Source organism: Scyliorhinus canicula, chromosome 19 (assembly GCF_902713615.1).
Source record: "Scyliorhinus canicula chromosome 19, sScyCan1.1, whole genome shotgun sequence".
Lineage (NCBI taxonomy): Eukaryota > Metazoa > Chordata > Chondrichthyes > Carcharhiniformes > Scyliorhinidae > Scyliorhinus > Scyliorhinus canicula.
In genome coordinates this window covers 17,132,992-17,146,510 of record NC_052164.1, presented here as the reverse complement: position 1 = coordinate 17,146,510, position 13,519 = coordinate 17,132,992, and the positions used below count along the sequence as shown (strand labels likewise).

Sequence of the window (13,519 nt, the reverse complement as noted above, 5' to 3'; positions counted from 1 at the left end):
CTCTGCCTTCCTGCCTTCACATTGATAAAATCTATGCTGGTCGGCCTGTGGATGGCTTTTCTGCTCTGTTTCCAATTGAGACCATAAGTGGGCAATTAATGCCCACATAAGGGCCTCATTCCACTGCCACTGGTCTTAACCCATCAGGAAATGCCACGTGGGGGAGAATAACAAGCAAATCCAGGCAGGGTCACTTGTGGGTTCCTGGGATGGTGTTGGATGGGTTTTGGGGGGGGGGGGGGGGGGGGCTGGGGCCAATGTCTGATCAATGGACTAGTCATCAGAGTTTGGGGATGGGGTTGCATCTGACAGTCACCCTCTCGTCCTTGCGGCTGATTCCCTCTCCCGCCATTAACTCGCCTGTGGCCTGGGATCCAGCAGAAATCCTGGGCTTCGGGTGTGTGTGATCCACTGCCGCCCTGGTCAGGCTGCCTGTGATTGGCCAGCAGCTCCTGGTGGGCGGGACCTACGCCCCAGAGTCCTTCACCTTGGCGAAGGCCTGCAGCTGTCCAGTGAAGTGCCTGATTGGCACTAAGTTCAGCTGGCCTCCCCTAAACGAGGAGACCCAGGGCTCTCGCTGGCTCACCAGCCACTAAGCAAGACCCCGGTGCATCCATTAAGTAACATCCCATGAGACCATCTTATTGGAATATCCCTGGTATGGCCAGCATTTATTGCCCAAGTTGCCCTTGAGAAGCTTGTAGTGAGACACCTTCTTCAATAAAACCAATTGGCTTTCTTGGCCATTTCAGAAACAATTACAAGTCAGCTACATTGCTGAAAGTCTGGAGCCCCCTAACAGCCATTCCCTTCCCTAAAAGATATTAGTGCACCAAATGGGGTTTTAACGAAAATCCTTTAATTTTGTGGTTGCCTATACAAATGCTAGCTTTTTATTCCAGATTTTATTTAATTGAATTTATATTCCCTCAGTTGCCATTGTGGGATTTGATCTCTTATGCCCAGAGCATTAGTCCAGGCCCCTGGATTGCTCGGTATTGCCCTGAACTTAATATCATGTCACTGTAAATAAATCTGAGGTATTAATATTTTCTCAGCAAGAACTTTATATAGCCCTTAAATTATTTGGCACAGGGACCATGTAATTAGACCTCTATACAATTAACATTTGCTTAATTTTAAAACTTGAGATCTTGATGTTAAAATATTTAACATAGAACATACAGTGCAGAAGGAGGCCATTCGGCCCATCGAGTCTGCACCGACCCACTTAAGCCCGCTCTTCCACCCTATCCCCGTCACTCAATAACCCCTCCTTTAGTCACTAAGGGCAATTTATCATGGCCAATCCACCTAACCTGCATGTCTTTGGACTATGGGAGGAAACCGGAGCACCTGTATCGCTCAATACATTTGGATAACAAGAATCTCAGATTTAAAACCAGCGTCAAATCTCATTTGCCGAAGAGAGTTCCCAGTTTCTCCCATTCTGTGCGTGAAGACGCTCTTCCTAATTTCACTCCTGAAAAGTCTGGCTCAGACTAACCCTAACCTTAACCCTAACCCTAATTTGACTATGACCCAGACACACCAAATATTCATGCCCAATCTACCTTATCTGGTTCCCTTAATATCAAATCATCCCTTAGCCTTCAAGTCTACACTATTCCCACTAAAGCCAGTTCCTTAAGGTATGGTGACCAGAATTGCACTCAATATTCCAGGTGTGATCCGACCAGGGCTTTGTGCAGCTAAAATATGAGTTCCACCCCTTGAATTTTATTCTGCTCTGTGTCAAGGCATTAACCTTCTCTTTATGACGTTAGTTCTGTACTTTTGTGCACTAAATAATTCATTTATAATATTAATCTTTATTATTGTCATAAGTAGGCTTACATTAACACTGCAGTGAAGTTACTGTGAAAATCCCTAGTCGCCACATTCCGGCGCCTCTTCAGGTGCACTGAGGGAGAATTCAGAATGTCCAAATTACCTAACAGCACATCTTTTGGGATTTGTGGGAGGAAACTGGGGGGAACCCTTTAAAACCTTGTCGTAGAATTGTTCTAGAATTGTTTTGGTGGCCATCCTGATGTTACAGGAAATGATGAAATGCTTTGCCTGTGGACGGCGTGGGGATTGTAGAGTTCAATTGCTCTATGTTGGGTTATATGAGGCTGGCAACTAATCTATGCTCACTGTGCTTGCTTGGTTAAGGTTGGTTGTGGTCTTGAAGGGGGGGGGAGTAAACTCTCTGTTGAAAGAGCTGGAAGTTGGAGCTGCAACACGGAGTAGACATTTTAAAACACTGAATATAAAACCTGTTACCCAAACACAAGCTGGTGTGTCATCGCTGCATAGGTCGATTATATAAAATATACAACAGAGCTCAATGTACCTCCTGAAGGGAAAATTGCTAAATGTTTGAAGCAACGAAAGATGCATATTGTCTTCACAAAGGAGGTAGCAGAATGACCTCCTCACAGAATTGTTGCAGCACAAATAGTTGCTGTTTCTTATGGCTCCTTGTGCCAAGATGTTCTAGACAGTGGTAAGTTAAGTTCAGTTAAATACTTCGAACTTCTCAACCCTTGTTGTTTTAATACAATAAATGGTTGTGTGTGTTTTTTTTTAAATGTTGTGAGCATGTGGCCATTTTTGAGGCATCTCCTGATATTACTTTGCAAGCAGTTGCTGGAGTCTATGTAAGAAAGGAGTCTCAATGCTGTTCATTCTTCCTTTAAGGGACACCTCCCACACAGAGTGCAGCTATAATTAGGACCCTGGCAGCTTGCAATCCCTGAGGGAAAGTTCATGACCGACTAACCCATAACTGGAAACATTCACGCACTACATCGAGTCAGACTTCAAAACTTTTATTACTTTACTTTTAATGCGAAAAGCGTCGCTGTTGAAAAATGAAAATTTTGAAATGAAAATCGCTTATTGTCACAAGTAGGCTTCAAATGAAGTTACTGTGAAAAGAGCAGAACTATTTAAAACTTGTAATTTTGGGGAGTGTTTTTATTGTTGCTTAGATGAGGAATGTTGGTGATGAGCCCTTCTGACGTTTAGACCCTGGGGGCTATCAAACAGCCTCATCCCGCCCGACTCAGTGACGCACCGACGCTGTTAAAGCGCGCGAGAGGCCCCTCGCGAGATTTACGGCGCTCAGGATGCCCCATGAGATCGAAAGAGATAGCGTGAGACTCCACGATCTGGAACTCGCCCTCACTAGGTGGGATCCAGATTTGCAGATTTAAGTGAGTAGTTACTTCACTTAAATATGTCTGCGCCAGAGTCTCCCAAGGCCTGGGATCGAACAACCGTGCCTGGGAGATTTCGCCAAGATGCCGTTTAGCGCTGTTATCCACAAACGTGGACCAAGCGCAATGGCACCTGGGGAGGGTTTTGATGGTGATCAGAGACCTCCGGGTGGTCGGACTCTGGGCAGGACGGTACCCTGGCACCCGTGATGCCACCCGGGTACCTCTATACTGCCAGCCTGGCCCCTCAGTACTCTCCGTGCCCAGTCCAGATCCTCTACGTTGAGGATCGGGACTGGGAATGCCTTCCCCTTATTAAGTGGGGTGGTTGAGACCCCCTAATCGGTAAGTTGAAGCATTTGGGGTGGGGGTGTGGGTTCCGGAGGCCACAGTGGTCTGGGAAATCGGGGCGGCATTTAAAACTAGCATTCCCACGTCTTCCTCCACTGATGAGCAGCTCATCAGTACAGGAAGTGAGTTAAGCGAGGCCTCGGTGGATCATTCCCCATGGAGGCCATACCAAACAGCAAAGTTCCATTTGATCGCGGGGTCGTCCTCGGCGCTGCAGGCTCTAAGCTAGTCGCGCCCAAAATGGACTCTTTTTCGTTTGTTAAATCATGCCCATTGTATCAGGCGATCTCAGGTCAGGTATCGTACCCATGGAACTCACCACTTTGTCCCAGCCTTAGAAGAACCCCAATTGAACCTCGTCACATTTTATCAGTCCCACAAACAGAAGGTCCGAGTCTGGTTCAGCAATTTAGGAGCAATTTTGCTGAGCAGCCTTGCATTACTTCAAAATGGATTGTGAACATTCGAATTCATTTTACAGAGGACCATCACATCTGTCAAAAAAAAATGTTGTATCCAAATATTAGCCGCGAGCTAATTGGCATAGGGTCAATAAGATTAAGGAGGTAAATGCGTGGCTCAAAGATTGGTGTGGGAGGAATAGGTTTGAATTCATGGGGCATTGGCACCAGTACTGGGGAAGAGGGGACCTATTCTGAAGGGATGGTCTTCATTGGAATCATGCTGGGACCAGAATCCTAGCAAATCGGGTAACTAGGGCAGTAGATAGGGGTTTAAACTAAATGAGAATCCGCCAGCTGACGTCACCACCGGCGCATGCGTGAACCGGCGAAGGCCTTTCGGCCTGAAAGGCCGCTGGTGCTGGTTTTGGCGCCAGTCGGCGCGGTGCCAACCGCTCCGGTGCGGGCCTAGCCCCCAAAGGTGCGGAGAATTCCGCACGTTTGGGGAGGCCCGACGCCGGAGTGGTTGGCGCCACTCCCCTACGCCGGGACCCCCCCCCCGCTCTGCCGGGTAGGGGAGAATGCCGCCCCAGATCTGGGTATTGAATATCCAAGGGTATGCATATTTTGGAAAGATCGAGTGAAAGGAAAAGGTGGTGGCGTAGCCCTGCTGGTGAGTAAAGGAATCAGTGCTGTAATGAGAAGTGATATAAGCACCTGGAGATCAAGATGTCAAATCAGTCTGGGTAGAAATAAGAGACAACAAAGGGAAGAAGTCCTTGGTAGGTGTAATCTATAGATCCCCAAACAGTAGTTCTATAGTGGGGCACAATATAAACCATGGAATACTGGGGGCTTGCAAGAAAGGTTAGGCAATAATAATGGGTGATTTTAATATGCACTGGAGGAATCAAATTGGCAAGAGTAGCCTGGAGGCAGAGCTCATTGAATGCATTAGAGATTGTTTCCTCGAACAGTATGTTGAGGAACCAGCCAGGCAGGAGGCTACTCTCGATTTGGTATTTTGTAATGAGGAGGGATGAATTAATGACCTCAGAGTTAAGGATCCACTAGGGAGTAATGACCATAGTATGGTAGAATTAAAGATTCATGTTTGGGGGTGAGAAAGTGGAGTCCCACACTAGTGTTCTGGAATTTAACAAAGGAAACTACACAGGCTTGAGGTCAGATTTGGCCTGTATGAACTGGGCAGGAAGGCTAAAATAGGATAGCTGATGAGCAGTGGCAGTTGTTTGAGGAGATACTCAATTTCTCACGACTAAAATATGTCCTAGTGAGGAAGGGAGATGGGAAGGGGGTAAAAACCATCCATGGCTAAACAAGGAGGTCAAGGACATTATAAAGCCAAAAACTAAATTATATCATATTGCAAAGGCCAGTGGCCTGCTGGAAGATTGGGAAACTTTCAAACATAAACAAAGGGAGACTAAAAAAGTAATAAAAATGGCTAAGGTAATTTACAGAAAAAAAAACTAGCACAAAATTTTAAAAAGGATTGCAAAAGCTTCTACAGGTACATAAAAGTGTCTCTTAAGGTGAATGTTGGCCCCTTGGAAGATGAAACCAGTGAGTTAATAGTGGGGAACACAGAAATGGCAAAGATGCTAAATCAATACTTTGCCTCAGTTTTCAAGGTGGAGGACATGAGTATCATTCCTAGAGGAACGGGCAATTCAGAGTTAATAGAAAGGATGGAACTTGGAACAATCAGAATCAATAGGGAAACGGTACTCAACAAACTCTTGGGATTGAGGGCAGACAAGTCCCCAGGGCCTGATGGCCTACATCCTAGGGTGTTAATGGAAGTGGCAGCGGAGATAATGTATCCATTGGTTATGATATTCCAAAATTCCATGCATACGGGAAAGGTTCCAGTGGATTGGAAAAATGCGAATGTATCGCCCTTATTCAAAAAGAGAGGGAGGCAGAATGTGGGAAATTACAGACCAGTTAGTTTAACATCTGTTGTTGGAAAATTGTTACAATAAATTATCAAGGGCATAATATCAGGACATTTGGAAAATCAAAGCGCTATCCATCAGAATCAGCATGGTTTTATGAAGGGCAAAACATGTTTGACTAATTTGCTTGAGTTCTTCAAAGATGTAAGAAGCAAAGTGGATAATGGGGATCCTGTAAATGTAGTATATCTGGCCTTCTGGAAGGCGTTTGATAAGATGCTGCACAGAAGGTTGGTTCACAAGGTGAGATCACGTGGGATATGGCGTAATTTATTAGTTTGGATAGAAGACAGGCTGATGGACAGGAAACAGAGTTGGGATAAATGGGTCTTTCTCTGGATGACACGATGTAGCTAGTGGGGTGCCACAGGGTCCGGTGGCCCCAGCTATTTACAATCTATATTAACCACTTGGATACTGCGATAGAAGGTTCTATAGCCAAATTTGCAGATGACACAAAAATAGGCGGGACAGTAAGTTGCAATGAGGAAAGAACCTTACAAATGGATATAGATAGGTTAGTAGAGTGGACCAAAATGTAGCAGATGGAGTTTAATGTGGATAGCTGTGAGGTCATGCATTTTGGTCTAAAAAATGGAAAGGCAATTTATTATCTAAATAGGGAGAGACTTTGGGGTTCTCCAATGTAGAGGGATCTGGGTGACTTTGTGAATGAGTCGCAGAAAACAAGCTTGCAGGTGCAGCAGATAATAAGGAAAGCAAATGGAATGTTGGCATTTATAGCAAAAAGAATTGAGTATTAAAGGTAAGGAAATGTTGTTGGAACTATGCAATGCTTTGGTAAGACTGCACCTGGAGTATTGTGCATGGTTTTGGTCCCCTTATTTGAGGAAAGATGTAGTGGCATTGGAGGCAGTTCAGAGGAGGTTCACTAGATTGATTCCAGAGATGAGTTTGTCGTATGAGGAGAGATTGAACAGCTTAGGCCTGTACTCTAGTGTTTAGAAGAATGAGGACAGATCTAATTGTGGTATACAAGATGCTAAAAGATATGGATAAAGTAGATGTGAAGCTAATGCTTCCTCTTGTGGGGCATTCTAAAATGAGAGGTCATAATCTTAGAATAAGAGGTAGCAGATTTAAAACAGATTTGAGGAAAAACTACTTCTCACAAAGAGTGGTGAATCTGGGGAATTCGCTACCCCAGAGTGGTGGATGTAACAACAGTGAGTAAATTTAAGGAGGAGTTAGACAGATATTTAATTGATACTGGGTTGAAGGATTATGGAGAATGGACAGGACAGTGGAGTTGAGGCTAGGATGGGATCAGCCATGTTCACATTGAAGGTGTTAGGTTTGGGAAGCTACATTGCCTACTCCTGCTCCTAGGTCATGTGTTCTAGGGAGGAGATGCTCTGGCTGATTTCACAATCCACCTCTTGGTCTGTAGCTTTGCAGGTAGCAGATGAGGAACACATCAACCATGATAGAATGGCGGAGCAGACTCGATGGACAAATGGCTTAATTCTGCTCCTATATCTTATGAACTTATTGCATTAGAACGAGGTCCAGGATTTGGAGTTAATCCACTGTGCATCCCATCCATGCACCACGTCACGTTCCAGTTGCCTGCTTTAAAGCCAAATCCTGAAGTTTAACTGAACAATCCTAGTTATGATAGGGCAAGCAATCAGCCCAACATTACTGAGTCTCTCCACAAAGGAGAATGACAACTTTGAGTTGTCTTCTTTGTTTCTGTGACAATATCAGCCTCTGTTGAAAATGGACTTGGGTAGTACATTTGCTGCAAGGTATGAAGCTATTTGTCTAACCAAATCTGCTGATAGGATTCTGGAATGTGATCAAATTGGAAAATGTGTGAAGACCTTGGATTCGCTACAACAGCATTCTTTTTGCCATTGAAACAATGGTTCTCTTCAGTGGCTTGAAGATTGAACAAGCTGATCTGATAGAGTGCAGTGGGTATAAACTGTCGAGGCCTGGACAATTAGAGAAAGAGTTTCAGCATCAATGGGCCTAAGTACAAAATCAATTATTAGAAAGAACAATGATTAACGTTCCTTTTAGCTGCTTAATTGATTGCGATACTTCAATTTATTACTTAGGTAATGAGCGCTGAGGAGCTGACTTGCCCCTTCACCGTGCAGTCTGCAGCGATGTAGGCCTTTTCTGTGAGACTCTTTCTAAATTGCTGATACCAATCAGGCAAAAGGACTCATTCTCTTCATGTCCTTCAGTAATTTAGTGAACCGTCTCAAATGGAAACAAAACCAGTGAATGCGGGACACACTCTGTGTCAGTCAGAATCTGTGGAGAGATCCGATCTACATCTACACTTCAGGTAGAAGTGCTTTTGAAAGGTGCCATTTTCTCAGCAGATGCTGACTGCACCCTGCCGAGTGTTTCTAACACTTTCTGTTTCAGTCTGCGGCCTCTGAAATGTTTTGATTTTTGTTGTTCTTGGGAGATGAGTAACAGCACTGTGGGTGTGCAGACACCACATGGGCTGCAGCCGTTCAAGAAGGCAGCTCACCACCACCTTCTCAGGGGCAATTAGGGATGGGCAATAAATACCAGCCTAGCCAGCGATGCCCACATCCCTTGAAAGAATTTTAAAAATTGCCACAGTGCCCAGATTGATGTTGGGTCACCTACTGGAGTGATTCAGTGGTGATGATGATCCTCATAAATTCCCACCCCAGCTCCAGTAGGGACATTCAAATGAAAGCAAAATACCGCAGATGCTGGAAATCTGAAATAAAACCAGAAAATGTTGGATAGGCCCAGCAGGTCTGGTACCATCTGTGGAGAGAGAAACAGAGTTAATGTTTTGCGTCCACGTGACTGTTCCTGGACTCGAAATATTTAACTCTCGCCCTCTCTCCGCAGGTGTTGCCAGGCCTTCTGGGTTTATCCAGCATTTTCTGTTTTTCATTTCAAATTGAAAACCGCTCCACCACCACCTTCACGGGCGACAGTCAGTGTCATTTACGATGTGGAGATGCCGGCGTTGGACTGGGGTGAGCACAGTTAGAAGTCTTACAACACTAGGTTAAAGTCCAACAGGTTTGTTCGAATCACTAGCTTTCGGAGCACTGCTCCTTCCTCAGGTGTATAAAGAGAGAGGTTCCAGAAACATCTCTGTCATTTACATATATAATGTCATTTACGGTCAATCACCGAGGAAAAGAATGGTTGCCAGCATTTAATTTTGAAGCCACGGGGTAGAGTTTCCTTTTCACGTGTGTGTGTGTGTGTGTGTGTGTGTGTGTGGTGATCTGGTTAAGCAAATGACATCCATTCGAGAAACCACACAATGTGCATCTGATTTAAATCAGATAGCGAAGATGATGACCCACCTCCCTTCCATTCTTCAAATATAATGCAGGTAGGAAAGAAAGACATTGATTTTGCAAGGAATACCGATGACACTCTCTTATCAGGAGGTAATGTTATTTATATTTGGGGATAATAATATGCTTGTGATTTGTCTAATTGCATCCTCGAGCAGCAGTGTTTGTGGTCTCTATTTATCTGTGCTGCATTATCTCTATATCTCTTTCTAACCTATAAATGACTGTGTATCCATATGTACATCTTTCCTTATCTCTGGATCTGCACACCAACCGATCTGTTCACTCGTGTAACCAATTATGCCTGTTTATCGTTTTTCACTTCACTCTCTTGAGAGTGTATGAGGGAAGGGGGGGGGGAAGGGTGAGTTTTGGGAAGTGCGGGAAGGTGGAGTTCAGGTGTAGAGTTTGGAAGAACGTTGGGGATCAGGGGGTTTCCAGATTGCCTAGCCTAACTCCGTGATGCCAGAGAGAGAAAAAGTGTGGAAAGTAACACACAGACGGGAGACTATCCAACCCGTGGGAGAGCAATTCACACAGCTTCACTTAAACCCACAGCATTCACCAGAGAAGCTGTGGTGCCGCACTGTAAACTAAATGTAATCCCCCGCCCCCACTATTTTCCTCATTTAGAAACAAGTTTACTAATGCAGAGCTCGTGTTGCTGCTCTGCTTTGGTCAGGTCGAAATGCCTCATTCCGCAAAGGTCAAAGGAACAAATTAAAATCCAGAGACAGGAATTTATGTGGTGGCCTGGGAAAACCTGACCTGTGCATTTTAGTGCCTTCTGAAATGTACTGCTGATCCATGTGTGGCTCCACCGGGGATTTATATCTTTTTATGCAGGATTATACAGGACAGGGCAGCATGGTAGCATAGTGGTTAGCACAGTTGCTTCACAGCTCCAGGGTCCCAGGTTCGATTCCCGGTTGGGTCACTGTCTGTGCGGAGTCTGCACGTCCTCCCCGTGTGTGCGTGGGTTTCGTCCAGGTGCTCCGGTTTCCTTCCACAGTCCAAAGATGTGTGGGTTAGGTGGATTGGCCATGCTAAACTGCCTTTAGTGTCCAAAAAATGTTAAGTAGGGGTTACTGGATGGTGGGGATAGGGTAGATACGTGGGCTTCAGTAGGGTGCTCTTTGTAAGGGCCGGTGCAGACTCGATGGGCTGAATGGCCCTGTAAATTCTGTGCTTCTATGATTTCGGGCTTGCAGTGTATTTTGCAAGCCACAATGGGGTGCGGGAGGTGTTGGCATGGAGGCGGGCTGGTTAGAAGGCCCGCCATAGTTCTGGAACACAGTTGCTCAGCTCCCAAATTGATTTAAAGGCCGCTTAAATTTCACCCATCATCCCCCCCCCCCCCCACCCCATGCCCCCTCAGATCACCCATGCCACCTCTATGCCCCCAATGCATCCTTCAGAGCCACTCACCCAGTATCCACTATGTCCAGTCCTCAGGGGTCATGAAATAACCATGGGCATTCATTTAAAATCTTCGCGATAAATAACATTCTCATATGAAACTCTGAAGTCAAACATGCCATTATTCATACTGGAAAGAGAACCTACTCCAATGTACAAACAAATTGTAATCTTTTAAGCAAGTGAGTTTGTAAACAAATCAGAAACCACATCAAAGGCATATTGTTTATTACAGTCTCTTAAAACTGTCAATCATCCTATTGATCAATAAATATTACTGAGCTGAAGCCAGTGACCTCTTTTGAAACCCAGCTGAGTAATAATACTGGCTACAGATGTCATAACAAAAGCTTTCAGCTACATTGCCATAGTCAGAGAATTTACAGTGCAGAAGGAGGCCATTCAGCCCATCGAGTCTACACCAGCCCCTGAAAGAACACCTTACCTAAGCCACTCCTCCATCCTATCTCCGTAACCCAGCAACCCCACCTAACATTTGGACATTACCAATCACCCTAACCCTTACATCTTTGGACTGTGGGAGGAAACCGGAGCACCCGGAGGAAATCCACGCAGACATGGGGAGAACGTGCAGACGCCGCACAGTGACCCAAGCCAGGATTCGAATCCGGATCCCTGATGCAATGAAGCAACAGTGCTAACCATTGTGCTACCATGTTTCTTTATTCATTCACGGGTTACAGACGCCACCGGCTAGGCCAGCATTTATTGCCCATCCCTAATTGGATCTGCGAAGGCGGTGGTGAAACGCCTGCTTGAACCACTGCAGTCGACATGGTGTAGGTACACCCACAGCACTGTTAGGGATAGAGTGCCAGCATTTTGACCAAGCGACAGGGAAGAAATGGCGGCGATACATTTCCAAGTCAGGATGGTGTGTGGCTTTGGGGGAAACTTGCAGGTGACGGAGTTTCCAAGTGGGTGCTGCCCTTGTCCTCCGATCAGGTAGGGGTCGCAGCTTTGGAAGGTGCAATTGAATGTTCCTTGGTAAGTTGCTGCAGTGCATCCTGTACACACTACTGTCATTGTGCATTGTTGGTAGAGGGAGTGAATATTTGTGGAACGGGTACCAATACAGCAGACTGCTTTGTCCAGAATGGTGTCAAGCCTTATGAGTGTTGTTGGAGCTGCACTCATCCAGGCAAGTGAAGATATTCCATACACTTATGCTTTGTTGAAGGTGAACACTCTTTCGGGAGTCAGGAAGTGAGTTACTCTCTACAGAACTCTCAGCCCCTGATCTGCTCTTGCAACCATAATATTTACATGTGTGATCCAGTTCAACATCTGGTCAATGGAAAGCCCCAGAATGATGATATTGTGGGGGTATCAGCGATGGTAATGCAATTGAATGTCACAGGGAAATGCTTAGATTCTCTTTCATTAGAGATGGTTATTGTCTTGCAATTGTGTGGTGTGAATGCCACACATCAGCCACTGATCAGCCCAATCCTGAATATTGCCCAGGTCTTGCTGTATATGGTCGTGTACTGCTTCTGTATCTGAGAAGTCACGAATGGTGCTGAACATTATTCAATCATCAGCAGCATCCTCACTTCTGGATTAATAATGGAGGGGGGAGATCATTGATGATACCACCCTGAGGAACTCCTGCTGCAATGTACTGGGACTGAGGTGACTGAACTTCAACAATCTTCCTTTATCTAGGTACCATTCTAACCAATGGCGAATTTGCCCTTAGATGCCCACTGACTTCATACATTCAGGGGCTCCTTCATGCCATACTCGTTCAAATACTGCCTTGGTGTCAAGTACAGTCATTCTCACCTCCCCTCTGGAGTCTAACTCTTTTGGCCACGTTTTGACCATGGCTGTGATGAGGTCAGGACCCTGGCAGAAACCTCAGCAGGTTATTGCTGAGTACGTGTCGCTTGATAGAACTCTCGACGATACCTTCCATCACTTTACTGATGATCGAGAATAGACTGGTGGGGCGGTAATTTGCCATATTGGATTTGACCTGCTTTTTCAAAACCGGACATACCTGGGTAAATTTCCACATTGCTGCGTAGATACAAGTGTTGTAGCTTGGCTAGTGGCATGACTAGTTCAGAAGTTTGAGTCTTCAATACTATTGCTGGGCTGATGTCAGAGCCCATAGCCATTGTAGTATCCAGTTCTTTCAGCTGTTCCATGATATCATGTGGGATGATTGTCTGAAGACTGGTATCTGAGAGTCTGGGGACCTCTGAAGGAGGCTAAGATGGATCATCCCCTCGGTAGTTCTGGCTGAAGATGGCTGCAAATGCTTCAATCTCGTCCTTTGCACAGATGTGCTATGCTCCCCTACCACTGAGATGGGGATATTTGTGGAGCCTCCTCCTCCAGTCAGTTGTTTAGTTGTCCACCATCATTTATGATTGTATATGATAGGACTGCAGGTCCTGGATGAGATCCATTCATTGTGGAATTGCTTAGCCCTATCTACCACATACTGCTTCTGTTGATTGGCATGCAAGTAGTCCTGTTTTGTAGCTTCATCAGGCTGACATCTCATTTTTAGATATGCCTGGTCCTGCCCCTGTCATGCCCTCCTGCACTGTTCTTTAAACAAGGCTTGATGGTAATGGAAGAGTGAGGGATATACTGGGTCATGAGCTTACAGATTGTGGTTGAATACAATTCTGCTGCTGGCCACAGCACTCCATGGATACCCAGATTTGGATTGTTAGATCTGTTCAAAATATTAGTGAGCGGCTTTGTCTCTACAAAGACCGTGAGGTGGCCACTCCTGCCATTACGCCTTAGGCAGCACCTTCCAA

At 45.4% G+C, this 13,519-nt stretch overlaps 1 protein-coding gene across 2 annotated transcripts in view; it reads left to right on the top strand.

The window, feature by feature from the left end:
• Positions 1 to 13,519, top strand: part of LOC119954539 (inactive phospholipase C-like protein 2) — a 276,466-nt gene that overhangs the window by 248,003 nt on the left and 14,944 nt on the right. The gene's annotated exons all lie outside the window — the stretch shown is intronic.